Raw genomic sequence first — 19,658 nt, 5'->3', positions numbered from 1 at the left:
TGCTGAGCTGTCTATGTTCTTTTCAAGTTGAAATACTTTGTCTTCATTGTCTGATGTTCTATCTTCTAAGTGTTGTACTCGGCTGGTAGTATTCTCAATTGAGTTTTTAAGTTGGTTTATTGCTTCCTGCCTTTCTAGGATTTCTGTTTGTTTGTTTTTTATAACCTCTATCTTCCTGTATAGTTGATCTTTTGCCTCCTGGATTTGTTTATGTATTTCATTGTTGAAGAGATCTTTCATTGTCTGATTTTGCTGTCTAATGTCTTCCTCGAGACTCCAGATCATCTGAAGCATGTATCTCCTGAATTCTTTATCTGACATTCCATCTGTTGCAGATATTACCTCTTCTAACGTTGAGTTGACCTGCATTGCTTGTGGTCCTTTCTTTCCTTGTCTCTTCATACTGTTTGCGTTTCTTTCTGCTTACTGAGACTGTTGTGTTGTTGAATTTTCCCCCTATACATTTGTATTACTATTGTATAGTTGCAAAGTCTCCCACACAGGCTCGGGCAGGGGCTCTGCTCCTCCTCCAATTGGGGCACTGTGCCTACCACATCAGCAGGCCGCTGGGCCTGTTCTGCTGGTTGGTAGCAGGTGCGCCTACCTTGCAGGCGCGTGGGGCAGCTCTGCCACACCCAGGTTGCTGGGCCTGACCTGCTGGTGGGTTGCAGGTCCAGCTACCTTGCAGGCGCGGGGGGAGGGCGCACACCTATTTGTATTTAGACAGTTACTCGAAATGGAGGACGTAATGCTTGGGATGAAATTTGGGGGGAAGGGGAAGGTAGTTGCTCTTGAAAAGAATGAAGGAGAGGGAGATAGATAGCATAGAGGAGAATGGAAAGAGCGGTAAATCTTGGAAGGGGAGAGAGAGAGGGAAAAGGGAGAGAAAAAATTAAAATGAAATAGGAAATAAAATTAGGTCTTAGAGATCCATTTTCTTCTCTTCCCGTAGGCAAAGCTGTGCCCTCCGGGCTGAGTTTTGCCCTCAATGTGTCAACAGCAATCCCTGTAAGGCGGTTCTTGGGAGTCTCTCAATCCTGTTGGTCCAGAGCCGTTTCACTTCTACGGCCCCTCCTCTCCTTCCTCCTGCCAGCCAGCCAGGTCCTGCTCACCGGAGGCAGTTCCCCAAGGATTTGGTTACACTTTCAGCCCCACCGAGTGCTCTATTTCCCTAACTACTGAGCACTCTCACTGTCATTCATCTAAGCCCTAGTGCTGTGGAGCTGTAGTCTGGGAGTCAATTGTTTAATTTTTCTGGACCCCTTTGGTGGGCACACCTTCGGAATCTGGCAGCTAAGACCATTGGTGTCGCTGCTGGTGGTAATAGGAGTTGGGGGTCGAGGATCCCCTCTACTTCCCTCAGCTCCTACAGTCACAACCACACTGCTGGCAGTAGGAGGAGTTGGGGGTCTGGAGTGTCCTCTGTTTCCCTCCGCCCCTACCGTCACACCCTCTCAGTTCGCGGTTGGGGGATTTGGGGGTGGGGAGTCTTCTCTGCTTCCCTCTGCCCTTACAGTCATGCACTCATCACTGGCAGTAGGGGGAGTTGGGGGTCGAGAGTCCTTTGGCCCTTACGGTCACACCCACGGAGAGATTTTGAAGTTTCCCGGTTGTTTGTATCTGGTGTGGGTGGGAGTCGCACACCTGCTAAAGTAGATTCCGCTGGGAAGGAATCTCTTTGGCCAAACTTTGGTGACTTCCCCTCTCTGCTATGGTGGGCCCCTGGCTCCTTGCCGGAGTGTCTGAAGGGAGGGGTGGAACTGGCTTGTCTCTGGTCTGACACAATCTCTGGTTTTAGTTCCCAGTTCGCTATTTCCTAAAAGGTTGGTTAGATTCCCTTCACGCTGTCTCGGGGGGGAGCCGTTCGCTGGGTGGGCGGGGCTGTTAGTAGAGCTGGGAGGGCACGGGCTGTCTGCTGGGCCAGGCAGGGACACTTCTCGCTGGGCCGGGCCGCCGGGGGCTGCCTGTAGAGCCGGGGAGCTGCAGCCGCATGGCTAAGATCCGGGTGGGTGGGGTGGCCGTTCGCTGAGTGAGAGCAGGGCCTCCCCGGGATGGCGAGATGGTGGGTGCCATCTGCAGGTTCGGGCGGGCCGCGCGGCTCAGGGCCGCCGGCCGCTTTCTGAAGCGGCTGATGGCCGCAGGATTGTACCTCTGCACCCGCCGGGGGGCCGCCTGTAGAGCCGGGCAGCTGCGGCCGTGTGGCTACGAGCCTGGCAGGCGTGGTGGCCGTTCGCAGAGCGAGAGCAGGGCCTCCCTGGGACGGCAGTATGGTCGGTGCCGTCTGCTGGTTCGGGCAGGCCGCGCCGCTCTGGGCCGCTGGCCGCTTGCAGAAGTGGCTGGTGGCTGCGGCACTGGACCTCCGCGCCCGTATGGCTGGCCAAGATCCACTTGTCTGGGACAAACTGACAGTTCTAATAAACCTACCAATTCCCAGCCGGTCCCCTCTTAACGGAATTTTGCTAGAAGTTCCTCAGTAGGTAGACTGCCGCTGTTCCAATGGGTCTTTCTGATCCCGTTAATGTGGAGACATTGGAATCGCTGCTTCCTTGCCAGAGGCCATGTTGGATCCCCAGCATCATCTTAATGGCTCACCTCTCAATCATTACTTCTGGCAAAATGCCAGGGGCCATTCCGACTCGGCTATGGCTCTCAACAGTTGATACTGTGATTCTTGTTCTTAATTTATCTATGTGGCTAATTACATTTACTGATTGGTGTATGTTGAAATACATTGTTTCCCTCAGGTAAAATACAATGGATCATGGTACAGTATATTTATAATATGTTTTAAATATGCTTTGCTTACACATCTCTGTGCATCAGGGATACTGGTCTGAAGTTTACTTTCCTTGATTTGTCTTTGTCTGGTTTTGATATTGTGTATATCCTGGTTTCTAGAATAAATTTGGCTGTGTTCCTTCCCTTTGTATTCCATGGAATCAAAATAAGTGGTTTTTAAAAAACTTGGAGAACTTGACTGAGATTCCATCTGACCCTGAACTTTTCTTTTTGGAAGACTTTTAATTGCTGTTTCAATCTCATTGCTACTAATTCCTTTGTTCAAGTTTTGTATAAGCTTGTTGTTCATTTTTGGTAGGTCATATGTGTCTAGAAATTCGTCAGTATCTTCTAAATTTTCCAGTTTATTATAGTATAGATTTCAAAATAGTTGCTAATGATCCTTTGGTTTTCATACATGTCTGCATTGGTATCTTCTTTCTCATCTCTAATACTGTTGATGTGGGTCTTCTTTAGCTTTCTTTTTGTTAGTTTGGCTAAGGATTTATCAGGTTTGTTTATCTATTCAATAAAACAACTCTTTGTTGCATTAATCCTTTGTATTTTTTATTCTGAATTTTATTAATTTGAACTCTGACCTTAATTATTTCCTGACTTCTACTGATTTTGAGATGTTTGTTTCTCTTTCTAAATCCTTAGACTATTGGAATATTTTTGTAGTTTTATGTAGTCAATCAATGCTGTGAACTGCCCTCTTAGAACTGTCCCAGAGATTTTGATGTTGTATCTGTTCTCATTTGTCTATGAAGATTTTTTTCTTGCTGATTTCTTCTATGACCCTTCCTCCTTCAAAAGTGTATTATTCCCTAGTCTATTCTTTCTCCTTCCTGGATAGGTAAGGAATCAGTGGAATGAATCTGACCTACCCAACCTTCCTATGTACATATAGGAATATACTACAGTGACTCTTACCATCGCGTATCTCTATAAGACACTAATTGTAAAAATCTATATGTAAATAACACAAAGGTCAGTAGAGGGAAGGAAACAGGGGAAGGAGAATGGGAGGTGAAGAGGAAGTACTGTGGACTGAATTACAACAAATTATATGCCATGCTTTTATAATTATGTCAAAATAATCCTAATGTTATGTATAACTAGAAATAACCAATGAAAACAATTTAAAACTTTTTTTTAACTTCCAGGTGTAAAAATGATTTCTGTGTTTTATCTTGTTGATTTCTAATTTCATTCCATTATGATCTAATAGGATAAAAGAAATTATGTCTAATTTTTTACTTGTTTATATTTGCTATGTGTATTGTATTAAAATATGTATTTTATGGAAGGTTTCATGTGAAACTGAAAAGAAAGTGAATTTAGTTGTTGATGAATTAAACATTCTATAGATGTGTGTTAAATCCATTTGCTTAATGGTATCTTTTATTTCTGGAGAGTCTTTCTTAGTCACATCTATTTTTGGAGAGAATTATGTTGAAATCATCCAGTTTATTGTTTGTGATCTATCAAATTGTGTGTGTGTGTGTATGTATGTATGTATGTGTATATATATATATATATATATATATATATATATATATAATATGTGTAGGTGTACTAATGTTTATATTTACAGTTATTGTATTATTCCTGAATGATTCCCATAAACAGTAGCAAGTGTCCTTTTTTTGTTTCTTGGTCAATTTCAGCCTGAAGTCTACTTTGTCTGATATAAGAGTTGCTACCCCTGCGCAGGTCATATATTTTCCCATCCTGTCACCTTTAGCCTATGTCACCTTCACCTGTAAGGTGAATCTCTTGTAAGCCACACATGGTTTGGTCTTGTTTTATAATCCAATCTATCAATCTACATCTTTTGATTAGAAAGTTCAGACCATTTACATTGTTAAGATTGTTTTAATTTCCTGCCATTTTAATTTATTTCTAATGCTTAATTAAGAATGATTCTCCTTTAATTATTCTCCTTTGATTAGTCTAGTGAGATTCACTAATACACTTGCTCTTGTAGTTATTTTTCATTTTTTTTTGCCTGAAATATTTCATTGAATATGTTCTATAGTGCTGCCTTCCTTGGTGGTTATAAATTCTTTTAAATTCTACTTATCTTCAATTCTGAAGGATAGTTTTCTTGGTAAACAATATAGGTTGGCACTCATTGTCTTTTGTGGCTTGGTGTACATTATTCCAAACTCTCTTGGGTCACACTGTCTGGACTGAGAAAGCAGTACAAATTCAAGTTGGCTTACTTCTAAATTTGACTTGCAGTTTTTATCTTGTACTGTATAATAGACATGTTAATTATGATGTGTCCTGAATTATGATGTGTCCTGGAGGACACATCTATAGATGTATGTTAAATCCATTTGATTAATGGTATCTTTTAGTTTTATTATTATTGTTTTATTATGCTATCTGGAGTTCTAAATGTCTCTTGTGTTAGTGTGGTAGTGTTTCTCATCACTCAGCTACCTGGGACTCAAGCAGCAGGAATACTGCTTCTCTCTGAAGGAGACAAAAAAGGAATTTTATTAATATTCAATTTTGGACAGAGACTCTTAGAAAAATAGAAATTTTGGTCATATTAAGCAAGAAAAAGGTAGAAAATTAGAGATAAGCTGCTACTGGAGCAGTGAAATCAGCACACAGGGATGGAAAAAGCTGAGAAATACTATCAACAGACTGGAGAGGCAGTCTGCCCTAGTCAATTCATGGGCTGTTCAACTCATTAAATGTGTCCACAAAGGACAGCCTGAGTTTACCCATCATCCACAGGGAACCAAGTCAGGAGTCATCTTGAGACTACCCCACAGCACTGCCAACAGAACTAAGATCTTGTCTGCAACTGGCTCCAGGAGATCTTGTCTGAGCCTCCAAAGTCTTACCTGAGCCTAGCAAAATAGGGGAAATTCAAATACAGAAAGCAATTCGTCTGGGGAAATACAAGCTGGAGAGACCAGGGAGAACCCAGCACCCTTCACCTCTGACTCCCAATAGCTCACGGGAACTCAAAAGGCAAGGTATATTGTCTTAGCAGTTTGAACAGATGGGAGGCTCAAGAAACATATTGATTCAACACCAATAAACAATTTGCAATGCAATAAAATACCTGAATCCTTATTTAGTTCATACTTCAAGAAGAAATAAAAGATATAGGAGAGACAAGATGGTAGATTAGTGGTAAGTGACTTTTCTCACAGCTCCATCACACAGTAGTTAAACAGCAAGTGAAAAGAGCACTCCACTGATACTCAATATTGGACACAAAGCCTTGAAGACTGGGAAATTTGGGGTACCTTAGCCAAGGATATAAAATGGAATTAGAGCTGAGCTCCTGGTGAGAGCAGGGGAAATTAGTACACAAAGTTATAGAAGACTGAAAAGTGCTGGAAAAGTCTTGATAATCCCAGGATCAGAGGGGCACCCTGTCCTGGACCTACTCAGAGGTTATTCAGCTCATGAAACTGCTGCTCAAAAGTCACACTGGGTCTGCCTGCTGTTCACAGGGAGCACAAGCTAGAGACGTTCTGGTACCTCCATGCTGTAGTGCTGCCAACTCAGATTGTGAACTGAGATCTGTGAGTTTGGAGATGAGTCCAGTACAAAAATCTATCAGACACCAGCCATGAGGTCTAAACTCAGCCTAGCATATCAGGAGAGTCTCTGGCATGGAGTTCCTTTGCCTAGGGCTAATATGGGTTGGAGAGGCCAGGAAGGGCCTGTCTACCTCCCCTCTCTAGGACCAAACATTGTGCAAGCTAGTGGCAATGGCTTGAGAACTTGAATGCACAGAGTAGCAGAGTTTGGACTGACAGTCCTTGGAAGGACAGAAAGAGCAGTATCTGCAAACAAGATAACTGGCAAAGGATTGAATTTCCCTGCCTATGAGTGGAGCCCTAAAGAGAATAGAAGGTTACAATCTTAGAGGTGCACTGATTCATTAATTCCTGATAACTCCCTATGCAAGAAAACATCTGGGGCAATATTTGACCTACTCCCTGCCTCTGGGTGCTTCACTCCCAGAAAGTCATCTCTGTTATGGTTTGGACATGAAGTGTTCCTCAAATGCTCACCTGTGAGACAATGCAAGAAAGTTCAGAGGATGATTGTGAATTAATTCCATGGTAGGGATTAACTGAGTGGTAACTGAAGTGTTAGGGTGTGGCTGGAGGGGGGTGACAATTGAGGATTTGGATTTTGGGTATAAATATGTATCTGGCCATGGAGACCTCTCTCTCTCTCTCTCTCTCTCTCTCTCTCTCTCTCTCTCTCTCTCTGCTTCCTGATTATAGTGTGATCCACCTCCTTCTGCCATACTTTTCTGCCATGATGGAGCTGGCTGAATATGGACTAAGACATCTAAAATCAGGAGCTCTTAAGTAAATTTTCCTCCTTTTCAGGTGTGTTGGTTGGGGCATTTAGTCACAGAAACAAAAAAAGCTGACTAAGAGCTCATAGATCCCAAGGGCAACTATAGCCTGGGAATGAATACAATTGCTTCTTCCAAAGTTCCCCACAAACATCCTCTGAGATGTGAAGCTGAGAAATGGAGAGACAATTTGAGACATGAAGCTGAGAAATGGAGAGACAATTTGGCACAGACAGTAAGCACATACTCTCATTGCCTATTCTTATATATTGTTTTTGTTTTTGTTTTAGAATGTATACTGATTGATATATGATGGACTTTTATACACTTGTACACATACATGTTTGTTTCTTTTTTCTCATTACAAGTCTTTCTTGAAGTTAGTTACTTTTCCTTATTCTGTATTTTGAGGGTTACATTTTTTGATTGATATATTTTGGATTGATTTTGTATTGTCTGTTTCACAGCTCTGTTTCCCTTCATTATTTCTTTTTTCTATTGCTAACAGCCAAACTCGATTGTTCTCTCTTTCATCTTCTCTCAGTTCTTTTACTTCTATTTTGCTCCTCATTCCTCATAAACAACACATCCTATATCACCTTACTTTTGCCCTATTTACGTCCTGAATCTACAAACCCTTTTTTTTTACACCCATCTCTTCTTCTTTCCCAAAGCAAAATAAAAATTCAGTAAAAAGCATCACCAATAGTCTTGACCATTTGGAAGATAGATTTTCAGGCAACAAATATGAAGGGCATGATCTTGGAAATAAAGTTAATCATGGAGAAAAAATGTTAAGAGACCATGAACAGAATTTTCAAGAAATATGGAATATCATTAAAAAGCCAAACTCAAGATTTATAGGAATAGATGAGATACAAACCAAAGAAATGAACAATATTTTTAATGAAATAACAACAAAGAATTTCCCAAATCTTAAGAAAGAAATGGAAAATCATATACAGGAGGCATACAGGAATCCAAATACAAAAAATTACAACAAACCCATTTCTAGTACATTATAATGAAAATGTCTAAGTACAGAATAAGGATAGAATTTTAAAATTGTATAGAAAAAAACAACTGATCACATTTGGAGATAAAAACAATCTAGACCTAAGTTTATTTTTCAACCCAAACCCTAACAGTTAGGAAGTATTGAAATAATGTATACAAAGCTCTAAAAGAAAATGGACGCCAATCAAGAGTTTACAAATAGTATTTTAGCAAAAATAAGCTTCAGATCTGAAGATGAGGTGAAAATAATGAACAAAAGTTATAAGAATTCACCACTAGAGAGCTAGCACTATAAAGTATACACAATAAAATGTTTCATGAAGAAAAAATGGAGAATACAAATGTAAACTGGCAGAACACACTAAACTAGAAGAATAGTATATCAAAGGAGAATTAATTTCCACTTAAAAACTAGAAGTAAATCAAAATGACAGGGAATAAAAATCATCTCTCAATAATAACAGTGAATGTTAATGGACTCAGCTCATCAATCAAAAGACATAAAGACATAGGCTAGCAGATTGGATTAAAAACAAGACCCAACAATATGTTCTCTCCAAGAGACCCACCTTATAGGCAAAGATATCTACAAATTGAAAATGAAAGGGCACTAAAAAAACCTTATCATTGACATGGATCTTGTAAATAAGCAAGTCTTTCTAATCTCATATCTGATAAAGTGAACTTTAAGCCACAGCTAATCAGAAGAGATAAAGAAGGTCATTTCTTACTGCTTAAGGGTGTCATACACCTGCAAGGAATAACAGTCGCAAATATCTGTGCCCCAAATATCTGATATATGGAGCATCTACACACCCTTCTCAATATCAAGTATCAAAGAGAACACAACAAAATAATACTTTAGATTAGGTAGAGGGGAGTGAAGGGAAGGGAGTGCACGTGAAGGTAGGAAGGACAAAAGAATGAATCAAGCATTTTTGTCCTGTGTACATACATGGCTACATGACCAGTGTGATGCTGCATCCTGTACAACCAGAACAATAGGAAATTGTACTCCGTTATGGAACCACAGAACCAAAGGAAATACCATTAATAATCTAGATCGAATAGACATCTATAGAATATTTTATCCAGAATGACTGAATACAACTTTTTCTCAGCAGCAACTGGAACATTTTCTAAAACAATCAAGATCTTAGGACACAAAGCAAATCTTAGCAAATACAAAAAAACATATATAGGGCTGGGGATATAGTTTACTTGGTAGAGTGCTTGCCTTGCATGCACTAGGCTCTGTGTTCAATCTCCATATAAATATAAAATACCCTGTTTTATATCAGATCCTAATGGAATAAAATTAGAAGTCAATTACAACACAAAACGCAGAAACTACATCTAGAGACTAAAAAATGCAATCTTGCATGATAAAAGGAGAGCAAAAGAAATCAGAGATGAAATTAAACAATAACCTAGAAATAAATGAGAATAGTGATGTAACACACCAAAATCCATGGGACATTATGAACACAGTTCTGAGAGGAAAGTTCTTAGCATTCATTAAAAGAATAAAATGTCACCAAATAAATAATCTAACATTACATCTCAAGGAAATAGAGAAAGAAGAGCAAGTCAACACCAAAATCAATGGAAGACATGGAATAATTAAAATCAGAGTCAAACTCACTGAAATTGAAGAATTTAAAAACTCAAAAAATCAAGGAATCAAAAGGTTGATTCCTCAACTCAAAGTGGATCAAAGACTTAGACACTAGAAGAGATACCTGCACCTACTAGAAGAAAATGTAGGCCCAAATATTCACCATGTTGGCTTAGGCCATGACTTCCTTAATATGACGGCTAAAGCGCAAGAGGTAAAATTAAGAATCAATGAATGGGATGGTATCAAACTAAAATGACTCTTCTCAGCAAGGCAAACAACCAAAACATAAAGAGAGAGCCTACAGTTGGCTATATGGGAGGATATACAAAGAACTCAAAAAATTTAACACCAACAAAACAAATAACCTAATCAATAAATGGACTAAGAAATTTAACAGACACTTCACAGAAGAAGAAATACAATTGATCAGTAAACATATAAAGGAAGTTTTTCATCTCTATCAATTAGAGAAATGCAAATCAAAATGACTCTAAGATTTCATCTCATGTAGTCAGAATGGCAATCATCAAGAATGCAAGAAATAAGCGTTGGCGAGGATGTGGGGGAAGAGGTATACTTATCCATTGCTGTTGGGACTACATATTGGTGCAACCACTAGGAAAGTTATATGAAGATACCTCAAAAACTTGACATGGAACCACCATTTGACCCAGCTATCCCACTTCTTGTTTTATACCCAAAGGACTTAAAATCAACATATTACAGTGATGCACACACATCAATGTTTACAGCACGTCAATTCACAATAACTAAAATATGGAACCAACCTAGAGGCCCTTCAACTAAAAAGTTTCCTCACAGCCGAGGAAACAACCAAGAACATTAAAAGAGAGCCTACAAAATGAGAAAAAAATCTTTACCACCTTCACATCAGGTAAAACATTAATTTCCAGGATATACAAAGAGCTTAAAAAACTTAACACCAAAGAAAACCCATATTACCCAATCAAATGGGCACAGGAACTAGGCAAACCCTTCTCAAAAGAAGAAATATAAATGGTCAACAAAAACATCAAAAAGAATTCTACATTTCTAACAATTAGAGAAATGCAAATTAAAACTGCACTGAGATTTCATCTCACTCCTGTCAAAGTGGCCCCTAAGAAAATTAGCAGTAAAAGGAGATTGTTGCATAGATGTGGGGGAAAAGGTACACTCCTACACTGTTTGTGAGACTACAAATTGGTGCAACCCCTCCAGAAGGCAGTATGGAGATTGCTCAAAAAAAAAAAAAAAAAAACTAAGAAGAGAATCACAATTTACCCAGTGATCCCACTCCTCAGCATAACTCTAAAGGATTTAAAATCAGCATTCTACAGTGACACAACTATATCAATATTTATAGCAGCATAATTCACAATAGCTAAGCTATGGAGACCACCTAGCAGCACTTTGACAGATAAAGGGATAAAGAAATTGTGGTGAATATATATACAATGGAATATTACTCAGCCATAAAGAAGAAGGACTTTATGATATTTGCAAGAAAATAGATGGATCTGGAGAATATCATGTTATGTGAAATAAGCCCATTCCCCCAAAACAAAGGTCAAATGTTTTTGTTGACATGTTGAAGATAAACCACAATAAATGGGGAGGGGGAAAAGAGAAGTTCTGTAGATTCGACAAGGGAAATTAAATAAAGGGAGGGAGAATAGAAATAGGAAAGATAGTGGAATGATCTCACATATTTTCCTATGTACATATATGAAAATACCTAAGTTAATCCCACCATTATATACACCCACAACAAAGGAATCCTAATTAGAATAAGATATAATCTGTGTATGCATAATTTTATCAAAATAGATTCTACTGCCATGTATACCTAAAAAGAACCAAAAAAGCATGCCTCTTGTATTTGGATTTCCATGTCATTCCTAAGATTTGAATATTTTCCTCATATTTTTCTTTGAAAACATTTTGCATTCCCTTAGGTGACTTCCTCTACAACAACAATTCTTAGATTTGATCTCTCAAAGTTATTTCAGACTTCTTGAATTTTCTGATCATGGTCTCTTAACATCTTTTCTATTTTTTTTTGGCTTTATTTTAAATATTATATATTTTTTGAGGGAGGTTAATCTGTTTTCTATGTGGTCTAATCTATTAGCAATGCTTTCAACTGGATTTTTAATTTGTTTTATTGAGTCTTACATTCAGGATTTCTGTTTGGTTCTTTTTTCAGAATCTCTATGTCTTTATTGAAATGACATTTCACTTCTTGTGTTTTCTGTCTCAGATAATGTCTTATATCTTCTTTCAGTTAATTGAGTATTTGAACTGTCAACTATCTTTATGTTTTATATATTGTTTTCTCCACTGTGGTGTCAGTGGGATTAGCTATGGCATTTGGGGCTATTTAGTGTGGTTCTATCTCTTGCTTTTTCATATTATTTTGTGTGTCCACCCACCTTCCTGGATGATCATCTCTTCCACTTTTATGCAAGGAATGACTTAATAAGCTACTTTCTCTTAAATTCCCCAGGTGGGGAAAATATCCTAGTATTAATATTCCTAGTCAACCTGTGTCTGCTTCTATGCTCAGAATCTGTACCAATTTAAGAGAAGATACTAAACTCTATTAATTACAAAGCTATGTACTACTCATCAATTAGGACACACAACTTATTGAAAATGTCCTCCACAAGTCCTCTAATCCAAATATGAAATTGTAGTCATGTTCTTAAATATTGACAAAATAGTTATTAAAATTCTATTTCACTACATAGAGCTTGAAAAGGGGAGAAGAGAAAAATGTGCAAAGGAAAAAGAGAGATAATATTTTTAAAAATATAAACTAAGACAAAAAATAAGAAAAATGAGTGTATTTGAAGGAGGAGCAGGTAATGCCAAGGGAAAAGAAAGACTAATAAGAGCAAGTGTAAACCTGAATAAAGAAATAAAGATTCCAGTCAATGCTTTAAAACACCAGAAGAAATACAATCATTTGGATCAAGGGCTATAATATTTTAGGCAGACCCAAGGTGGTTACAGTTAAGTTCTGTCACTGACACTTCCAGCAAGCAGTTTTTAGTATGTAGTTAAGATCACAAACACACTGATTCAGTATATGTACTGAAGGTCATAAACATCTGCCTGTGAACATGCAGTCATTTATGTAACCTGTTGGCAATGTGCCTTCTTTGTTTGGCTTACTATTTTTAAAGGTCTATGCAAAGACTCAGGGGGCTCTACCATCTCTAAATAAAACATTTCTGCCATCCTAACTATTCCTTGCTCCTTCTTCTTTCTACTTCCAGAACATCAAACCTTCTTCCCAGGGCCTAAGCCTCATGTAGACAAATGTCAAATAGTCAGGGAACATCTATGAATTTAATATCAAAAATATATGTAAGAACAAAATTGACATTAGAGCTATTTAAGATATTCCATGCTGAGGTAAGGAAATTACTTATCAAGTATTATTGGTTTGGATTTTATCAGGATTTGAGGACTTTAGAAGATGCTGACCATTCCTCAGTTTTACCTCTGTATCCCTGGATGTGAGGATAGTCATCACACTACCTCCCAATCCTAGGAAGTACCTCTCCTTTTTGATATGTCCAAATATCTTCTAGCTCTCTGATGAATCCGAAGAAATGTTCCCTAATTGTCTGTGATTTAGCAGCCAGGTTACTCCCTGTTAGGGGATGCAGTCCTGTATTTCCTCCTGAAGAAAAGCTGCATGTATCCATCACTGTCAAACTCAATGTGGGCTCTGTCATGTGTATTTCAGAGTGGGCAGGGTATCATGTTCTAGGATAGAGTTATTGTAGACAGGTTGATGTGTATTGTGTAACTCATGGGAGTTGGTTGACTCAGGCTCCTTCTGGAATGTACAGGTCACAGGTTAGTGGACTTGCAGCTGGGCATACCAGGCAGTGGCTGAGGTCTGTGGGACACTCCTCTGCAAGCCCCTTTGTGAGGTGTACTGCTGTTGTGCGTGCTCTGAGGCTTTCTGCTGGCTGCTAGTGGTTTCTTAAGCAAACACCATCAGTGGGTCCATGTGACTAAATGAGAATTGAGTTAGCTGACCATTCTGGGACTTGCAGCTGTGAACCCTCTTACAGGGAGGTGCTGGGGCATGGCAGATACTTACCTGGTTGCTATGATTTTCTTGCCAAATGGTACTTGTATGTCAGACCAGAGGGCTTAGTCTTCATGGTTGGAGGGTGCTTCATCTGATGCTTGTTTCAATGGGTGCAGGGGTGAAAGATGCTTGAGTGGACCAGGGTGTACAATGGCCCATCTTCTGTGCTGTGAGATCCCTGGGTTAGGGCTGCACTCCTGGGAGGGATTAGCTCCACTTCACTCCCCTTTTCCACAGTGAAGGGTAGGGCTTTCAATAGCCTACCCCTAGTAGCATTCTGTCTACAAGTTCCTTCTAGATGAATTCTGAGACAACCCATTTCTAAGGCATTTTCTTTGGTTTTATTTGTTACTGTCAGGAGGAGGTATTGATTTAAATGCTTTTAGGGGATGTGGATAGATGTGAACTCTACAAAATGGCTGCCCCGTCCAACACAGCTTTCAGGCCGCAATGTGGGCTGAAGTGTGTGATCTCCTTCACTGTCTTTGCTGCTCCTTTCCCATTTTAAATTGGTCTGCTTTTCTTTCCAACTGTTAAGTCAGCCTATGTGGTTTTTCTCTCCCTCTTTCTTCCTACCCATCCCTCTAAACCACGCTGAGTGTTTAGGTTAAAGAAATTCTATTATTATTTCCTACTCTAGTATACAAATCTCCAAGTCCCTCCACATTTTAATCTGTCCAGTGCTAACTTTTGAAGTGTTTGCTCTATCACTCATCTCTCTGATCAGCTGCTCTTTCACTCCTTCATTTCTAGGCTATGGAGGAGTCAAGGGTTGCTTCATTATCTTCCATGTACCTCACATTGCCCTTTCTGTGGCATTTATAACAATGGAGTATTATTCAGCACTAAAAAATGACAAAATCATGGCATTTGCAGGGAAATGGATGGCATTAGAGCAGATTATGCTCAGTGAAGCTAGCCAATCTCTAAAAAACAAATGCCAAATGTCTTCTTTGTTACTGTCAGGAGGATATAAGGAGGGCAACTAAGAACAGATCTTGGAGGAAGAGCATGAGAAGGAGATTACCATTAAACAGGGACAAGAGGTGGGAAGGAAAGAGAGAGAGAAGGGAAATTGCATGGAAATGGAAGGAGACCCTCATTGTTATACAAAATTACATACAAGGGGAAGTGAGGGGAAAGGGAAAAAAACAAGAGAGAGAAATGAGTTACAATAGATGGGGTAGAGAGAGGGGAGGGGAGGGGAGGGGAGGGAAGGGGGTTAGGAAGGGGATAGGAAGGACATGAGAATACAACAGAAACTAGTATGACAGTATGTAAAACGTAGATGTGTAACCGATGTGATTCTGCAATCTGTATACGGGGTAAAAATGGGAGTTCATAATCCACTTGAATCAAATGTATGAAATATGATATGTCAAGAGCTTTGTAATGTTTTGAACAACCAATAATACAAAAAATTATATAGACTATAAAAAATTCTATTCTTATTTCCTAGTGCAGTATACAAATCTCCAACTTCCTCCACATTTCAATCTGTCCAGTGCTAACTTTTGGGGTGTTTGCTCTATCACCCACTTCTCTGATCAGCTATTCTTTCACTCCTTCCTTTCTGGGCTATGGAGGAGTCAAGGGTTGCTACCTAGATGTGCTTCATTATCTTCCATGTACCTCACATTGACCTTTCTGGAGTTACATTTCCTCTCATGATTCAGCTTGTAATAATGTATACAATGTGTAGTGATCATATCAAGATAATTTGGATATTCATCACCTCAAACACCTATCATTTCTTTGTCTTAGGAACATTAAAAATCCTCTCTACTAGGGGGTGCAGTGGTCAACACCTATAATCCCAGCAGCTCAGGAAGCTGAGACAGGATTGAGAGTTCAAAGCCAGCCTAAACAATGTCAAAGCACTAAGCAGCTCATGAGACCCTGTCTCTAAATGAAATGCAAAATAGGGCTGGGGATGTGGCTCAGTGGTTGAGTACCCCTGAATTCAATCCCTGGTACACACCCAAAAAAGTACTCTCTACTAACTATTTTGAAATAGTAAATTAAATGCTATCAACCTTAGTTGCTCTAGAACATAGAAATATTTCCTCCTATCCAAAACATATGTACCTATTAACTATCTTCTCTCCATTCTCCTAGAGGTAGTCAAGACTCAGACTAAAAAGGGCACATATGTGAGCACACACGATTCATAAAATGAAAAATTAAGCTAGAAATCAGGAGATATTTTGCAATGTACTTCCTACAAATATTTTAGAAAAGTGAAAATACTACAATGAAATACAAATTATAGGAGCAAATAATCCTAAAAGAAAATGAAATGTACAATAAATCATAGGAAAAACTGTTCAGTCCTACTCATAATCAATGAAATGCAATGAATTTTAAGTTTGAATAATAGTGAGATACAATTTTATACTCATTAAAGTTATTTAAGGTAAATGTAGGAATGAGACAAAAGGTAACAGCTTCGAATATCTTTTTTTTCTTTTAACCTGTAACTATCCAGTATAGACATTATTAACATTTTTGGATGGTCTTTCAGTCTTTTTTCTATATCACCTTACATAGTATTAGGACTACCTTATATTAATTCAGTGTTTACTTGGTGCCAATCATTATACCATTTTCTTTTTAAAAATTGCAGGTAAATGGATGCAGTTGGAGAAGATAATGCTAAGTGAAGTTAGCCAATCCCAAAAAAACAAATGCTGAATATTTTCTCAGATATAAGGTGACTAACTCATAGTGTGGTAGGGAGGGAGAATGGGAGGAATAGACCAACTCTAGATAGAGTGGGTGGGTGGCAGGGGAAGGGAAGGGGTAGGGTTTAGCAATGATGGTGGAATATAATGGACATCACTATCCAAAGTACATGTATGAAGACATGAATTAGTGTGATCATACTTTATATATAAAGATATGAATAATTGTGCTCTATATGTGTAATACGAATTGTAATTCATTCTGCTGTCATGTATTTAAAAAATAAAAACAATTTAAGAAAAAAACAAAATGTTTATCTCCTCTTTTGAAGGTCAATACTATCTCCCCATCTTTCTGGCAAAAAAAGGAAATTAACAATTTAAATGCTCTCCAAAATAAGTAAGTAAGTAAAAAATAAATAAATAAATTTTGTTTTATTTGTTATAATATGTACAAATTATACACACTGATGAAGTTCCATTTAATGTTTTAGCACATCCATGCCACAGGCACAAACAGAATACAGCTACCCTGTACCCATCCCCTACTCCCCTCCTAACTTTGGTAATCACTATTCTACATTCAATTAGACACTTAGATTCCATATATGAAAAAGAACTGGGACCAACATGTAAACTGTGAAGTTATTTAGTTCATTTATACCTAGGTTTAGAGTCCCGTGTTGGCACTGAATGTCTGTATAACTGTGGAAAGTTCCGTGAACCTATGCATCTTAGTACTTTCTTCTGTAGGATAGAAATTATAATGGCAACTACCAAGAGCTTATCATGAGGATCAATAGGTTTAGTGTGTGTAGAGTTCTTAGAGGAGTGCCTGGTTCATCATAAGCACTATATAACATTTACCTCTCATGTTTCTTTCACAAAACAGCACATTTCAAACTTTCTCCATCCTCATGGAAGTTAACTCTCCTATAAAGGTACATATCATACAGTCCCACGTGCGTTGATTGTAAACAAAGTTAGACTCAGTAAGGTAATTATGTTCTAAGTGTTTTTAATATTTTTATTAATGGTTTTAGGTGCTCTGAATGAAAAAGAAGAATGCTGCACTTACCGTTTTAAAGGCAATTATTTCAGTTCATAGCTGACTCTCGTTGTAGATATCCTTGGAGTCCAAGATCATGTTTTCTGAAATTTTTTAGGCAAAGGAAATGTACCAAATAAATGTTTGTATTATGTAACACCACATCTGAATACATGTGCAACACACATCAGTCACCTCCCCTACAATGTGCCATTAATCATACTCAAACAGTGGTGCTAGACAGGACACATAAACAGTATCTTACTGATTGGGAGACTGAAGCTCAAGTATATCAGGAAACTTTTTCACAGTCATACAGCTCACAATGGCAGAGCTACTTCCTTGAATTACATAATGATTCTGTAAGTGAATGATGATAATTTTGAATATTTACTTTTTTATTTCTGGTGGACAGGTACTTTGTCATTCTACAGTGTGTAAAAACGTGTCATTTGCTCAATATAAAATTTCAAGGGAGTAAATTCATTTTACATCTATTAGAAATAAAAACAGGATATATTAACAAGAAATATTAATACATTATGAAATAAAAGCATCAAACTTCCAATCAAAGAAAAAATATTTGCTTGTATCAATGATACACATATTCTCTCTTTATATAAGCATTATATGAGGAATCTAGGGAAGGAAGATTTGAGGTATGGCAAACATGGTGGCTTCAAGTGAATCATGAAGTCTGGTCCATTTTGAGTCAAAATAAGAGAAGTGAGAGGAATCCCAGGCTGCAGAGATACATGAGTCAAAAGAGAACATATATTCTGAAGACACTGCACAGAGAAGTGTGTTAGGCAGAGTATGGGGAATAGTGAGAGCTGAAGACTGGAAGGTAGATCTTGGAGGGCCAGTCAGTTGGCTATCATTATGACATTGGCGCCCAGAGGTCTCCAAGGCCACACACCTGGTGAGCAACACTCTCTCTGCTGTTCTTAAGAGTCTTTGGAAGTGCCCCCAGGGAAGAACTGTGTTCTTAGCTGTAGGGCCACGAGATAGTTTAATACTACACCAGCTCCTTCCCAGTGTCAGTTGGTTGGGGTGATCAACTGGGGTTCAGTGAGAAGGATGCTCCCACCTCCTATATTGGGAGTCTCAGCAATCTCTTCTACTGAAGGAAGGAACCATAAGAAAGCAGGACTTCTCAACACAGATGAAATCAGGACCAAAGAGGAAAGAGTCTTTTTCAAACATCACTAGAGGCCACCAATCTGCAATGGGTTTCACATATCCTTTGAAACCAATTGAGTGGAGAGATGTAAATACAGTAGTTTTCATTTCTTGAATTTCAAGTGAGTGATGACTGAGTGGGCAAATCAACTTCCAGGTAAAATCTACAGGACAAGAATATTCTTGTTTTCAGATAGTAAATTATATATTATGGCTTTAAAATGTGGCTATAAAATCGGTAGAATAGACAGAAAGATGCAGTACCACAGGTGATTATAAAAAATTAAAAATAATTTCTGATCAGGAATTTTATTATTTATAGAGGTGATACATTGACACACATATGGACACACATTTGGACACTAACACACAGAATTGAACACAAATAGTCACTGATTGTTGAATTGCAGAAAACCAAATATGCAAATGTAAAATGCATTTTGTGCACAAAAAAAAGATCAGGAGTAAAGATTGATTTTTTTAAAAAATTAAGGTTAGAATATTAAAGAAAATCATCCTACCTGTTTTACATTTGATTCAAGAATATTTTTATAGCATTCTCATGGGTCAAATTTCAGTGTTTGAACAGGAAGCATTCATGGTACAAGAATATCAATTCCTTTCCAGGTATTCTATTTTTAGACTGATCTTTTTTCAAGTTCTCTCTTTATTGAGTCACAACTGTCCTCTCCTAAATTTCAGCACTTGTTCTGAGTTTGATCTTCTGAGAAAAACAAAGAAAATCTACAAATTTTCATATGACAGATCTTTAAAGAAGCATATAAACCATACTGTTTGTCTTTTACCATTTTCTTTTCTAATCTGAAAGCTGTCGGGAACACTTGTTTCTCATGCAGGGTGTTTAA

Source organism: Spermophilus citellus, assembly GCF_964194105.1.
Source record: "Spermophilus citellus genome assembly, chromosome: 1".
NCBI lineage: Eukaryota > Metazoa > Chordata > Mammalia > Rodentia > Sciuridae > Spermophilus > Spermophilus citellus.
Note: the sequence above shows the minus strand (reverse complement) of the source record.